Genomic DNA, 16,480 nt, shown 5'->3' with positions numbered 1-16,480 from the left:
TACAACATTACGGCAGAGAATAATAAATTCAGAAATGCAGCCACAACACTGCAATCAGAGACAGGCAGAAAATGCAGCCATAGGCGTTCCCATGTGGCCACGGCAGTACACAGCTGGTTTTGTTCAGAGCAGATTTGTGGAAGCAGAAAACTCTAGCAAAACAGTGATAAAGACTCTGAGCTTAGAAAGAAGTACAGGCCAACATACCTGATGAATATAGGTGCAAAAATTCTCAACAACATACTGGCAAACTGAATTCAACGGCACATTAAGAGGATCCCACAGCACGATCAAATGGGATTTATCTCTGGGATGCTAGGATGGTTCAATATATGCAAATCAATAAATGGGATACACCGCATTAAGGGAATGAAAGGTAAAAATCATACAATCGTCTCAATAGATGCAGAAAAAGCATTTGACAAAATACCACATCCTTTTATGAGTAAAAGCTCTCAACGAAGTGGATATGGGAGGAACATAACTCAGCAGAATAAAGGCCATATATGACAAACTATCAGCTAACGTCTTATGGAACAGTGAAAGGTTGAAAGCTTTTTCTCTAGATTAGACACAAGACAAGGGTGCCCACTTTTGCCACTTTTATTCAACCCAGTACTGAAAGTCCCAGCCAGAGCAATTTAGGCAAGAAAAAGAAATAAAACGAATCTAAATCAGAAAGGAAGAAGCAAAATTGTCTGTTTGCATATAATGTAATGTTATATAGAGAAAATCCTAAAGACTCCATAACACAAACAAAAAACAAACAAACAAACAGAAAAAGTGCTACCTGGTATAACTGTAAAACAAATTCAGTAAAGTTGTAGGAATCAAACTCATTATACAAAAATCAGTCGTGTTTCTATACACTAGAAATGAACTAGATGAAAAAGAAATAAAGAAAACAATCCCATTTATAATAGCACCCAAAAAAATGCTTAGGGATAAATTTAGCCAAGGAGATGATCTGTACACCAAAAACTGTAAGACTTTGATGAAAGAAATAGAAGAAGACACAAATAAATGGAAAGGTATCCTGTGTTCATGAATCCCAAGAATTCGTAGTGTAAAAATGTCCACACTACCCAAAGCAATCTATAGATTCAGTACAATCCCTGTCAAAGTTCCAATGGCATTTTTTCACAGAAATTGAAAAACAATCTTAAAATTTGTGTGGAATCACAAAAGACTCTGAATAGCCAAAGCAATTATAAGACAGAAGAACATACTGGAGGCTTCACAGTTCCCAATTTCAATCTATATCACAAGTTAAAATAATCAAAACAGTATGATACTGGCATAAAAATCAACATATAAACCAATGGAAAGGAGTCAAGGGCCCAGAAGTAAATGTACACATATATGGTCAACTAACGTTTGACAAGGAAGCGAAGAATACTCAATGGGTAAAGGATAGCATCCTCAATAAAAGGTATTGGGGAAAATGGATAGCCACATGGAAAAATGAATTTCCTCTTCCCTTTTCTGGATGTGCTATATTGCTGATTCACTTACACTGAACTCATGGCCAACAGCACTATACAGGGTCTGACAACTAAGTTTGCAAACTCATCCTAGAAAAAGTACTACAGACCTCATTGATGAATATCACTTTGGCCAGCTTTGAAGTGCTCCCCTTGGGAAGCTATGCACCGATGCCAGAGCCTAGCCCACCCTTCAAAGCAATTTTAGAACTCTTTTACTGGAATGGCCATCAGAGATGTCATCGTGTCCTGAATGTCATCAAAATGTCTTCCTTTCAATATTTCCTGTAGCTTCAGGTAAAGGATGAAGTCATTGGGTGCTAGATCAGGTGAGTAGGGAAGGTGTTCCAATACAGTTGTTTACAGGCTAAAAACTCCCTCATAGACAGTCCCATGTGAGCTGGTGCATTGTTGTGATGCAAGAGACATGAATGGTTGGCGAAAAGTTCAGGTCATTTTCATTTAACTTTTTCACGCAGGCTTTTCAGCACTTCCAAATAGTAAACTTGGTTAACTGTTTGTCCAGTTGGTACAAATGCATAATGAATAATCTCTCTAATATCAAAAAAAGATTAACAACATCGTTTCGACTCTTAATTTGGACTGACAGAACTTTTTTGGTCGTGGAGAATTGGCTGACTTCCATTGTGACATTTGATGCTTTGTTTCAGGGTCCTATTGGTACACCCATGTTTCATCACCAGTTACAGCATGGCCCAAAACATCATCTTGCCTCTCCCAAAGGTCTTGGCAAACTTCGACTCTCCTTTGCTTTGGTTCATATGTGAGCTCCTTTGGGACCATCTTTGCACACACCTTCCTAACGCCAAGATATTCAGTTAAGATTTTCCTAACTGTTTCTCTGTCGATGTTTACTCGGCCTAATGTGCTTCTCACAGTCAGCAGACAATTTTGACGCACAATTCGATAAATTTTTGCGATGTTTTCATCAGTTCTGTTCATTACTGGCTGCCCTGACCTCTCTTCATCAGTGACACATTCCCTCCCCTCAGAAAAACTTTTAATCCATTTGTACACTGCTGTTTTCTTCATGGCATTGTCCCCATAAACTTGGACTAACATGTGCCTGATTTCACTTCCACTGTTACCAAGTCTAGCAAGAAATTTCATGTTTGATTCTTGCTGTAACTCAAGCTCGGACATTCTTGCAATGGCATATAAAAACACGCAACAACAACAATGAATGACACTCAGCAAGACACCACCACACATCGATACGAACACAGCTGTGAGACATTGATATACCAAGTTTATGTATGAAACCTTACTGAGCTGTTTGCATAGTGCTGCCAATGTAAGCACATGATGGCAAGTTCACGAACCTAATTGTCATTCCTTAGAGAGTATATATCAACCACAGAAACTTGAGCGCCTGTGTCCAAAAGCTGGGAAAGCATCCCCCCCCCATCCTCACATATTGACTGCAAACCTCTGACTCTATAGGTTAACATCCTATGTCCTAAATCAATGTATCCTTCCTGTTCCCCTAGTCTGTCTCAAAATAATATAAAAGATTAGACTTTTGCTTATAAAATCACAACTGTGTTTTAGACTTTGGGTCATTATTCCCAAAACACCTCCATTAGAATTCAGGAAAACATGGTCAAAATGCATAACAATTTGTGCTAGTTAAAGGTGTGTTTATTCATTCATTCCAGAAATATCCATCAACAAACATTTAATGAACACTTACTTGTTACTTGGCACCATATACTAACATTGAGCTAGATGTTGTGGGAGTTACCCCAAAACAGAATAGATAATGACTAGCCAAAAATAATGATCAAAGAAATTCTTAACTATCATAGTGACAGAGTTCAAAGAAGGGAGAGAACAGTGTGGCCCATTCCTGCAAGAAGTGGGATTTGAGCAACACCTAGAATGATGCACAGGATTTCAAAAGAGAAAGAAATAAGCAGCATGAGAAAATCCATGTAGAACAAAATGAACACATTAAAAATAACTTCAATCAATACAGCCAAGAAATGACCTGATCCTATTCGAAGAGGGAAAATTCTACTCTCACAGAGAAAGATTTAACCCTTCCATCAACTGTCTGTAGGCAGTCCTTCATTACCTATTATATTTTATTTATGAACCAATTTATACCTTAAGACAAATGCATGTTTTTAACTTCCACACAATTAATGAAAGGGAATTAATACTTCTGAGTACATAAAAGAACACAGCACACTTCACCCAATGACTAGATAATAGTAAGTGGGGGTACAGAGGTATGCTATTGGGCAATTTTTTTTTTTTTTTGCAATTTGGCACATTGTTACTGTAACTTTAGATCTAGTTGGGTCCTCTTAATAATATGGCTTGTTTACAATCCACATGCTACAATTAAAAAATTGTTGATTATTTGATAAGAGCAGATGCATTCTTGTGCACTGCAAATTTAACCCTCCAAAAAAAGCTGTCGAGTCTTCGTAAAATATCGGCCTTACATTTTATAAGTGCTGGAACCTCCTGAGATCTAAGATAACATAAACATTTCAGCAGAGAGAAAGTAGTAAGTATCTTGCCAAGGTCACAAGGAAACTTCGGGTGACCCATAAGGCTGAGGACACATGGGACTATGGCCAATTAATCTCATTGTCATGGATGTAGATCTTGACAGGCTTTCCAAGCCTCAGAACAACCAGTCACTGAGACTAGACTTTGGGAACACTGTGTTTTCCAAACCATTATGTTTTACAATATTTAAAACACTCAGGTAGAGTCTTTTATGTAAATATGGCCATTCTTTCTTTCTCCCTCAGCCAAGCTCAAAGGGAATAATCCTCTGGACAAAATTAACAGTTATTAGTAGTTCAGTTAAGAGTAAGGAAAAGTGATCTTAAAATTTTCTGGACTCATTCACTAGAATGTCAAATGAAGCTCTTCCCCAAATGCCCATCCATCCTTTAAATACACACAGGGGGCGGCCGCATGGCTCAGTTGGTTAGAGCACAAGCTCTGAGCAACAGCATTGCTGGTTTGATTCCCACATGGGCCAGTGAGCTGCGCCCTCCACAACTAGATTGAAGGACAACAACTTGACGTGGAGCTGATAGGTCCTGTGGAAAACACACTGTTCCCCAATAAAGTTCTGGAAATACACACTGTTCTTCTTCCCCAATAAAATCTTTAAAATACACACACACACACACACACACACAGAAGTGATGTCACCCTCACAGAGCATCTGAGAGGCCTTTTTAGTTGATTCCCAGGATAACCCCAATGAAGATTGACAGGTGATATGTGTTAACTCCATTTTGCTCATGGAGGAAAGCAAAATACACAAAATCTTATTATTCTGTCCCCTTCCTCTAGCCAGTGAGTGATAAGAACAGAAGGCATATTTTCTGGTTCTCCATCAGGGACCATTTTTCAGCCTCTAAATCCCATTCAATTATAGGGATACTCAACACTCACAACTCGATGAATGATTTCATCCCAACCCTGAAGTAATCACATACAATAATAATATGCGAGTATAAAACCACACCTCCAGAACAAAGCATATTGTAAATCTAATTGCAGTCCTGTAGAGTAAGCAAGCTCTTAAAAATAATTATAAAACATTATGATATATTAAAATAAAGTTTGGATTAGCCCCACCCTCTTTAACAAGTGGTTCAATGCCTCTGTCATCTACATGAGTCCACATTAGATTGCTTTGGAAGTTATCAAAAAACTGAATAGCTTACAGAAACAGATAAAGTGCTAATCTGATCAGAAAGGTGAGAACAGGCCAGAGGCACCCCCATCATCTCCCCTAAACCCACCTTCCATTGCCATGGCTATGCTCTGTAGCGCCCCTGAGTCTACAACTTGACAACCACTAGTTTTAGACCAATCCTTCGAGTTTACACATGAAAAAATTGAGGCCCACAGAGTGACCCACAGACACAAGTTAATTACAAAGCAGAAAGGGAAGATAAATAATCTGATTCTCTATCCAGTGTTTTGTAGCATTGTCCCATCCTGCCTTTACCAGATTAAGAGATTATTGTTATACAATTGTGATATAGCCTCCTCAACTTCTCCTTCCCCCTTCTTCTGTATCATAAAACAAAACAAAATATGCAAACAAAAAAAAATAAGAGCTGAATTTCAGAAAGTTTACTCCTGATTTTTTTTGTTCTGGAAACAACACTAAAAGCTACTTCCATGGCTATCATAGAGCATAGAACGACCTCATGCTCATACTCACAGCTGAAAATCCCATACGGCCTTATCCCCACCTCTCCTCCCATCTAGCAACCCTCAGTTTTTCCTCTATGTCTCTGAGACTGTTTCTGATTAGTTCATTCATCTATTCCTTTCTTTAGATTCCACGTATAAGTGAGATCATATGGTATTTGTCTTTCTCTGTGTGACTTATTTCACTTAGCATAATGTTCTCTAGGTCCATCCATATTGTTTCAAATGGTAAGATTTCATTCTTCTTATGGCTGAGTAATACTCCATTGTATAAATATACCACAGTTTCTTAGTCCAGTCGTCTACCAATGGGCATTTTAGTTGTTTCCATGTCTTGGCTATTGTGTATAGTGCTGCAATAAACAAAGGAGGTGCATAAATTTTTTCGAATTAGAGTTTTGGGTTTCTCTGGATAGACACCTAGGAGTGGAATTGCTGGGTCATGAGGTAGTTCCATTTTCAGTTTTTTGAGATACCGCAGTACCGTTTTCCATAGTGGCTGCACCAATATGCAATCCCACCAACAGTGCACAAGTTCCCTTTTCTCCACATCCTCGCCAGCACTTGTTGTTTGTTGATTTCTTGATGATAGCCATTTTGACTGGGGTGAGGTGGTATCTCATTGTGGTTTTTATTTGCATTTCTCTAATAATTAGTGAGGTTGAGCATTTTGTCATATATCTTTTTGCCATCTGTATGCCCTCTTTAGAAAAATGTCTCTTCATGTTCTCTGCCTATTTTTTAATTGCGTTGTTTGTTTTTTTGGAGTTGAGTGAGTTTTTTATAAATTTGGGATATTAACCTCTTATAGGATATATCATTGGCAAATATCTTCTCCCTTTTTGTAGGATCCCTTTTTGCTTTATTGATGGTTTCCTCTACTGTGAAAACACTTTTTAGTTTGATGTAATCCCACATGTTTGTATTTTCTCTTACTAAACTTGCCCGAGAGGATATATCATTAAAAATCTTACTCCGGGTAATATCTGTAAATTTCTTCCTATATTTCTAGGAGTTTTATGGTTTCAGATCTTACATTTAAGTCTTTAATCCATTTTGAATTTATTCTTGTATATGGTGTAAGGTGGTCCAGTTTCATTTTTTTGCATATGTCTGTCCAGGTTTCCCAGCACCATTTTAGAAAGCACAATCGGTAACCACAAGATTGCCACGGGGATACGAAAGTCAATTTGGGGAATGTAATCAATAATGTTGTAAAGATTTTGTAGGATATCTGATGGACACTTGTCTTATTAGGGAGACCACCTCAGGGATGATGTAGATGCCTGATCACTGCACTGTACACCTGAAGCTGAAGCTGAACAATAATGAATGTCACCTATAATTATATATATAATTAAATGTATATATATATATATATATATATATATATGTGTGTGTGTGTGTGTGTGTGTGTGTGTACATATATATACACACATATATATATATCATATATATATATATATATATATTTACAAGAAGTGGAGCACAACATTAGGAATAGAGACAGTGGAAATGTAACGGCTGTATGCGATGTCAGAGGGGTAGTAGATTGGGAGAGGAAGGTTATCACTGTGTGAGGGATACAAATGATAAATGTCTAACTATTGCATTGTTTTGTACACCTGAAACTAATAATAAAAAAGTGGGGGAAAAAACAAAACAAAAATAAAAAATAAAAAGAAGAATGTATAAAAACTAGATGTATATGCTTAAAAATGGATCACATGTATCACAATAACAGCCTGAGACAGTAAAAAATAAATAAATAAATAAAAATCCCATACTGGTGAGTTGAGCTTTCTGTCCATTTGTCACATTAAGTCAAAGGGCAAACGAACAATGAGCTTACTTGGTCACTGGTAATAGGGGTGCTACAGTGTGAATTGACTGAAAACAGACATCCATCATTTATCAAAAAAATACCTACTGAGTACTTAAAAGGTAATATGTATGTGAAATAACCCAATTTCCATAATCATTAATTCCACATAAAATTTAAATGTGATTCACAACACCTTTACAAGTATAGCTCAAATTTGACTCCTTATGCAAATAAAAACTGGTCATTCTACAATATTTTTGCACTAGCTTAACTTTTTCATTTTCCCACTGAAAAAATATTAAATTAAAAAATTTTTATATAGTTTCACATATTGGAAATTATTGTTATTTTCATGTTCATCTTTAACATGCCCCTTTGAAATGATAACATGAGAATTAAATTCTATTAAAAATATATTCAACATTTTACCTGTCCAATATAGTGCAAATTTTAGGATTAAATATTCTCTATATCACTCTAAATCTTATTCAACAGAATTCAGACCTGAAATATTTGCTTTAAGCATTTTTTTCTTTCTTTATTAAAAACAATATTCCCCATTATAATAAGAGTATGTGGTTGTAGAATATTCAGGAAGTGCAAGAAAATATAAAAAGGAACATTTTAAATTATTGAAATACTAACCTCTAGAGGTAAAGACTGAAAACATTTTGATACTACATTTTAATAGCTTTCTTGTATCTCCTTGCCTCCCCTCCTTTGGTATTAATGAGTATTTTATCATGTTGTTAGATATTCTTAGAAAATGTGAGGTTCAATGGCTGTCTCATAATCTGTTTCATTATTACAAACCAGTTTATTTCATCAACTCCTAATGTTGGATGTTTAAGGGACCTTCTTTTTCAGAGAGCTCTAACAACCACTAGTAGGCATACGGCCAGTACCACATATCACACCACAAACACACCTGTACCAATCAGGGACAGAATCACAGCCCTGTGTCCTCTGTTACCCCCAGCAGGTTTAGGATCACGGTGATAATCGATTACCTCACGTCAGATTCTGATGGAGGCAGCCCCTCTAGTTCAGGGGTCTGATACACTATATAAAATGCCACAGTTGACATATTTTGGGGGGCATATGAAGGCAGACACTTGCAGAGTTTACTTTCAAACTCTTTCCTGCTGGATGGCTATTCCCTCCAAGAGTTGGTTCCTCTGAACCCCAAACCTAAGGGTTTACAAAGGCCTTACCTATGCATGACTATCTTGGCCACTATTTATTAATTTCTCTTGAGCAGTATATCTCGATGAAAGCATGACCAATCCAACAACCACTAGATAGAACGACTGCCCTACATTGGTGAAGCAGACACCTTTTATTTTGTTCCCAAGACCATATATGTACTGATTAAAAGCAGGAATGCCTGTTCTGGCTCTGTGAGGGGAGGTGATGAATGGTATGTCTGAACAGTTTGGTCCCTGGCTTGGTGTTACTGAAATACCACACTCCTCACTGAACTTTGTTGATAAGCCCGACAGTGCTGAGCAACTTTTATCAGCAGACTTTATATCAGGGGACTCAAACTGAAAGTTAGCACATGAGTTGTTCTGTCAGCACAGAAGGCTTAGACCATTAGCAGATCTAAATAGAGTTTAGATTGTGGAGCCAAACAAAAATCTAGGTCATTAAGGACATAAAAGAAAAGGTTACAATGACTCTAAGCTAAATCAAATGCTGTTTGAGGGAACCAGAGGTTACTCTTGCAGTCTATTGGTAATAAAGAAACAGTGACTCGTATATTGTTTTACATATATTAATTGGGACAGCTTGCTCTTCACGCTATTTGAACTAAAGCCTACTGGGAGGGACCTGGGGTATCACCATGAGTCAACTAGAGATTGTTTTAATATAAAAACATGAAAACTTCTCTGATTTCTCTGGAGATTTCATTCATCCCAGGAGAGTGACTGAACATTACAATGCCATATGATTGTGAAAATGTAAAACTGTGAAAGAAAATGAGATGTCCATGGGAATCCTAATTCATGGAACAAAATTCAAACTGTTGACATTTATAAAACACAATGTGAAATAGAATAAAACATAGTTTCCACAGGATAAAATGGCTGTAAGACGAATTGGAGAAAATTCAATAGTTTTCTTTAGGGACCATCAAAAGCCATGATTATCTTCCAGATATTCACTACAGTTCAAGGCTAATGGAAAACATGTGTGAAAAGCATCTGATAAATGGATTTTAGTGCTGAATAAAGGAGAAATGCAACAAATTTGCATTTAGTATGCTTCATTATGAGAAGAGATGTTTTGGACATATTCCCCAATATACTTTTTTTTTCCTTTTTAATATGAGAATCGAAGCTGACTAAATTTAGTTCCTCCACTTATTCTTGTCCATCATGTACTGGAAATGCCAATGAGAAAGGGGAAATGCCAGGAAAATGAAGCTTCAGGAGAAATTCCTAAAATAGCAAGAGAAAGTCATCAAACAAGGGAAATAGGGGCAATATCACTTGAAAAACTGTAAATATAATCATCAATATGTAAATATAGTCATGGGAAAATATCCCTAAGAAAGTCACATTAGAAGTACTTTCTGCGCTTTCAGGATAAATGATGACATGACTACGTCAGAAGGGTAGTCACGTAGGCAATTCTCCCACTGAACATAAAATAGAGGAAGAAAAGTGGCATTGGTGACAGAAAGTAAGGAAGATCATCAAGACCACGCCAGAAATATATTAAGGAAGGATTACCAGACTGTAATACTGCAAACAGTATTCCATGTAAACAGAACACAGTGGAAGACGATGTGGAGGCTGGAGGAGGCAGAGTAATGGCCCCACAAAGATGTCCATGTCCTAATCTGTGACATTAGAGAAAAAAGGGGAATTGAATTTGCAGATTGAATTAAGGTGATAATCAGCTGATCTTTATGAATTGTGAGATTATCCAGTTGGGCCCACTGTACTCACTGGATCCTTCACAGCAGCAGAGGGAGACCGAGGAGGAGGTGAGAGAGATGAAGAGTAGGAAGGGCTTGACTCCTCTTACTGGCTTTGAAGATGAAGAAAGGGGGCCAAGACATGTAGGAGGCCTGCAGAAGTTAGAAAGGCAAGGAAACGTCCCCCACCCAGAGCCTACATACAGAGAGGAAGGCAGCCCTGCCGAGGCCCGATTTTAGCCCTAGAAGGCGTATGTCAGGCTTCTGACTTCCAGAGCTGTGAGACAATACATTGGTATTGTTTAAACCACTAAGTCTGTGGTAGTTTGGTTTTAGTAGCAACAGAAAACAAATGCAAAGTCTTCTTAAGAAAGTATTGTATAAATGGATAGAGGAAAACCGGAAAACAAGCGGAGAGATCCTCTCAAAAGCCCCTGAGGTAGAGGACAAAAGTCTGATAACAAGAAAGGGTCTTGGAAAAAAAGAAGCATGCCATGAGGAAAGTCCCTTGGCTTCTGGAATCAGCAGCATTGTAGCAAGTAGATGAAAGGCCCAACAGCTTCTACTATGAAAGGAAGTCAAGAGTGAGGTCAAGATTCTCCAAGATATGGGGGGTGGTCATTTGTACCTGGATGTGGATGGTCACATCATAAACAAGGACACAAGGCACGGATACCCCACATGCTGGTGTGGAGTGACCCAACAGAAGGACGGGTACAGGAAACTGCTCCTCCAAAACAGGATAAAAAAAAGTTCCCTGACTTGACTGCCCAAGAGTTGCATACCACTTCCTGTATGCCTTCTCGGGGCCAACTACTGGACAAGTAATGTAAACTTATATCACTCAGACACTGGATATATGATAGGGAGAGATTGCAAGGCAGAGCTCCCATAGTGCTTATGGACTTCAGTAGCCTGTTCTTTACTCATGGGATAGAGAGAAAAAGATTCTCCTACATAATAAGAAGATAACAAAGGAATAGAATAATATTGATAAAGACAATACATAAAAAGGAATATATCGGTCAGAAAGATACCCTATGTTTTAAAATACAGAATGTGAAATAAAATATGATATGAAGAAACAATAGAATAAATGAAAAATGAACTGTTATATGGACATAGACAAAATATTCCTCCGAGGAAGTAAAATCTGGTAGGAACAGTACTATGCTCATTGGAGAGAATGAATAAAACAAAAAATTAGATCAAATGAATGATACAGAGGACAGAAAACAGAGATCCAATATATGAATGATTATCATATTTTTCAAGAAGAGTCCAAAATGGGCAGAAAAGAATTAAGATATAAACATCAAGAATATTCCTGAACTGAAAAAGATATAAATGTTCAAAACAAATGGATTTAACATAGATGAGGTGATGTTACTGAAGACAAATGAGCCGTTAGATACTGTGTTTCCCTGAAAATAAAAGACCTAGTGGGAAAATCAGCTCTAATGCATCTTTTGGAGCAAAAATTAACAAAAGACCTAGTCTTATTTTACTATAAGACCCAGTCTTATTAAGACTGGGTCTCATATAATATAATATAATATAATATAATATAATATAATATAATATAATATAATATAATATAATACTGGGTCTTTTATTAATTTTTGCTCCAAAAGACGCATTAGAGCTGATTGTCCAGCTAGGTCTTACTTTTGGGGAAACACGGTGTATTCCAGAGGAATAAAGTTAAATTCCAAGAATAAAAAAAGAACACAACCAGCATTTAGGCAGAGAGAAAGAGTTAATCTTAGATTTCTTTTCCTCAGCCTTAAAAACCACATGACAGTGGGGGAATGTCTACTCCACAGAGATTTTAGGAACAAGTTTGGGTCTCATGATTGTATAAGCAGCCAGTTTGCATGATCAGTCATTCACACACAAAGGCAATGAAAAATACATACAACTAGATGTGCTCTGACCTCATGCCTTCCTCCTCTGGCCCACTCCAGTCATCTTGACGTCATTGATGTTCTCAGAAACAGCAATCTCCCCACCCTCCTCCCTGCTTTTTTATTGAACACATACAGGTACAGCTTGAGCTGGTGCAATGGAACAATCCTGCTGATCTCAGACTTCTTGCCTCCAGAACTGTGAGAAAATAAATGTCTGCTGTTTAAATCACACAGTCTGTGTTTTATTATATTTTTATGTATTTGTTTGCTAGTTTGTTTCATACGTATTTTATTATGGCAGCCCTAGCAAAGTAATACAAAAGACCACGTATGGTAATACCACTGAGCCTAAGTGCACTGCTGGTGAGGGTATCAATTGATACTCCTATTCTAAAGGGAATCTGCAACAGAGAGCAAAAGCTTCCGAGTGCTGATATTCTTTCCCCCAGAACGCCACTGAGGATATTTATCCTAAGAAAAGCATGGGGATACACAGAAAATGTATGCAGAAGGAAGTTCGTAGTAACAGAAAGTATATACTTTTCATATATGCTAAATACAATACTTTTTGTATATATGAAAGGGTATGCAGTTGACCCTTGAGCAACACTGGTTTGAAATGTGCGGGTCCACTTATATGTGATTTTTTTCAAAAAGTACTGTTAATGTACCTTTTCTTCCTCATGATTTTAATAACATTTTCCTTTCTCCAGTTTACTTTATTGTAAGAATACATTATATAATACATGTAACATAAAAAATGTGTTAATCAACTGTTTATGTTATTGGTAAGGCTTCCAGTCAACAGGTTATTAGTCATTAAATTCTGGGGAGTCAAAAGTTATATGTGGATTTTCAACTGTGTGTGGAGTTGGTGCCTCTGACCCCCACATTGTTCAATGCTCAACTGCATATACATATACGAGTCATATATGTATCATATGTATTGTATATATTTATGTAAGTATTGAATCACTGTTGTACACCTAAAACTAATACATTAATAATACTGTATGTCAACTATACTTTCACACATCAAAACGAAAATGCTGTAAGTTTGAAGGAACATGATGAAGCTGTCATGAACCAATCATAAAATATAGATGGATTATGGTAGTTTTCTGGTTTGGTGAACTTAATTAGGGAATGCTTACCTCATGTGGAATTCTCTGTCTAATAAGGATAATGAAGGACAATCGTGTGTCCATCTTGCAGTGAACTTTACACAATCTACAATATATGAAACAAAGAGAACAAAGTGGGGGATGCTCCAAGGAGCCATCAAGGTCCAAAGTGTTTTTGTTTCCCTAGTGACACTAGAAGTACTTTAAGGTAAAAGACTTTGCATGTTGTTTCTTTTAGACCCTCTTTGGTGACTTACACTGTACATGGCATAGGTAAAGAATTCAATTCCTCCAACTATACCCTAGATTACATCCCTCATATCCCATTTAAAGCTATTACTCCAGCAATTTCTCTTCTCTCCAACATCCTCAAATTGTTGTGTGCATGCTAGCGCTCTCTCTCTCTCTCTCTCTCTCTCTCTCTGATTCCTATCATCACACTATTATGATGTTATTATGTCTTGAATCTTTAAACACACATGCACATCCTCCAAATTTCCCTGTCCCTTATGCCACTTTTGCACTCACAACTATCTTATGTTATTGCTTTAAAACTCCTTACAAGTCATCTCTACTGCTGTTTCTAAATCTTCTCCTTACCAGGCATATCTAGCAGGTACTATTTCCTACCACGCCAACAAAATGCTTTCCCTGAGGACACCCATGACCTACATAGCGATAAGTCCAATGGTAAATTCTCAGTCGTCATTGTGCTGCGTGATGGATCAGCAGCATGTCCCTTGGCTTCCAGGACAACACACCCTCTGGCTTTTCCTTCTGCCTCACGGGTTCTCCATTCCCCCTCTCCTTTCTGGTTTCTTCTCCTTTCCCTAGTTTTTAAATGGTGGATTGATCCGCCACACAATTTATCTCCTTTTTCCACTTACTCTGATAATTTACTATAATCTCATGGTGTTCTACACAGGTTGGAATCCCTAAATCTATATTTCCAGCTGCAATTTCTCTCTTCAACTCCAGTCTCATACATAACACTGCTTACTTCATATCTCAACTTGGATTGCTAATACACACGGCAAATTCAACATGTATAGACGTCAACTCCTGATCTTTCCCCTCAAACACACTTTATCTGTTGTCTTCTTTGTCTCAAGGGCAATCCCATCCTTTCAGTTATGCAAGCCAAAAAAACCTTGGATTCTTCCTTAATTATCTTAATCACACACCCCACATCCTTTCTGTCTTCCAATACTTTTGGCTCTCCTTCCAGCATGTATCCAGAATCTGACACTTTGTATCATCCCCACAGCCCACCATCCTAATCTGCACCACCATCATCTCACACTTAAATTACTGCAACAATATCCTACCCTGCCTCCCTTTCTCTGTCCTTCCCCTTCTACAGTCTCCTCTCAACACAGCATCCAGAGCGACCATCTTCTCCCTGGACTCTTCATGACTTCCATTTCACTCAGAGTAAAACCCAAATCCTTAACACAGCCTCAAGGCTCCAGACCCCCATTACTCGTCTGACCTCATGGCCTGCTATTCTCCCCTTTGCTCACTCCTCATTCATCAGAAATGTGTCACTTCAAGGGAGCATGGGAAATCAAGCTTTTGAGCTGGGCACATTGCCACCGCAACAAAATAGAGATGAGAGGAACGAACCAGCAGTGTCATGCACAAATAATTATTTTCTTTTATAAATGCAGAAACAAAGTGTCTCAGAGAAGTTAGGTGACTTTCCTAGAGAGTCGCTCAATTTTCCTAGACATTCAGTAACTTTCCTAAAAAGTAGTTTAGCTAGAAAATGGTAAACTGGAATTCAAATCCAGGACAGATTCCACCTCCCCCTAACTTTCTATTACATCAGGCAACTTCCCTCATTTTGTAGAAAATTACGAGCCTTTAAATGATATTGAGATGAATATTTATTCTCAAACTGCCTATCCCAAAATTGTCTTCTCATAAATGTTCTTGATGACGATTAAAATTATATTTCCAGATAATGTCAATCATACATTGTATTACCTGTGCTAGAATTAGATTTTTTAAAATTTGCTTTGAGTCTTTGTTTCTTCTCTCAATTGCCACTGAAATAAAGTCTGTTAAGTGTTTGTTTCCATTTTAACAATAAATTCAGTTATTCTCAATATAGGTGGCACCTTCTATTTCTCTATGGTGCTTATAACATTACAGATTTCTGCATCTTATCTTCTGATTCAAATCTAAGTGGGTTTGAGGGGCCTGGGACTGAGCAATAAGGAAAAAATTCCCTTCTCATTTTGATGTGAAGCCAAACTTTAAAGTCACAAGTTCAGTCTTCTAGCTCCAAGCTCCTATTCAGAGATTATAACGTCTCCTTGTGAGATGATAATTACAAAGCTCTCCTGCCTCGTCTCCCATTACTTCTGTCTTTAGTCTACACGCCCCAGACTTCACAAAGTAGGAAACTTCTCGGTCACTCCTGTGAGGTCCCCTATTTCCACCCTTAGAGTCATGTGGCTGCTTTGCAGGCTTTACTCTCCCTGCACCCCCTCACCTGACAACTGGACTATTTTTCCCTCAAGACTCATCACACACATCACTGTCTCTGAGCAGAGGTCTCCCGGTTGGCCCCCCTGGACTGCTGCAGAGACAGCTAGAGGCCATCAAAGATCGCTGCTCCATTTCCTTGCGGTGATTACATTGATTTTTTTTTTTTTAGAAGTAGTTATTAATTTTCTGACTGCCTTGCAGCAAGGTAGACCCATATAACTGGTTCTAGCCAATGGAGTGTGGACATTAAGTGAAATGTTTCATTTCCAGGGAAGAATCTGAGTATCAGGGGTACTCCATGAATTGTTTCCTCCACCTACCAGTTGGGTGGCTGCAGGGTGATCTTAAAAGTATAAGATATCAGAGACTCGAGGTAGATGCAGTCCCAATTTCTGAGTCATTGCGTAGAGAAAATAGAGCCAGGAAAGCTGCTAATTCAGGGCCATCAGCATTGACTTCTACAAAAGCAAGAAACACATTTCTTTGTATTAACCCAC

At 37.8% G+C, this 16,480-nt stretch overlaps 1 protein-coding gene across 2 annotated transcripts in view; it reads right to left on the bottom strand.

Annotated features, from left to right (window-relative positions):
- TTC29 (tetratricopeptide repeat domain 29) overlaps nucleotides 1-8,835 on the bottom strand; it is a 360,428-nt gene extending 351,593 nt beyond the window's left edge. For both annotated transcript variants that reach the window (XM_019730723.2, XM_074338461.1), the window contains exon 1: nucleotides 8,742-8,835. The gene's annotated coding sequence lies outside the window, so the exon portion shown is untranslated. The remainder of the gene's footprint in view (nucleotides 1-8,741) is intronic.
- Between the last annotated feature and the right edge of the window lie 7,645 nt (nucleotides 8,836-16,480).

Source organism: Rhinolophus sinicus, linkage group LG07 (assembly GCF_036562045.2).
Source record: "Rhinolophus sinicus isolate RSC01 linkage group LG07, ASM3656204v1, whole genome shotgun sequence".
Classification (NCBI taxonomy): Eukaryota; Metazoa; Chordata; class Mammalia; order Chiroptera; family Rhinolophidae; genus Rhinolophus; species Rhinolophus sinicus.
Note: the sequence above shows the minus strand (reverse complement) of the source record. Positions and strands in the feature narration are given on the sequence as shown.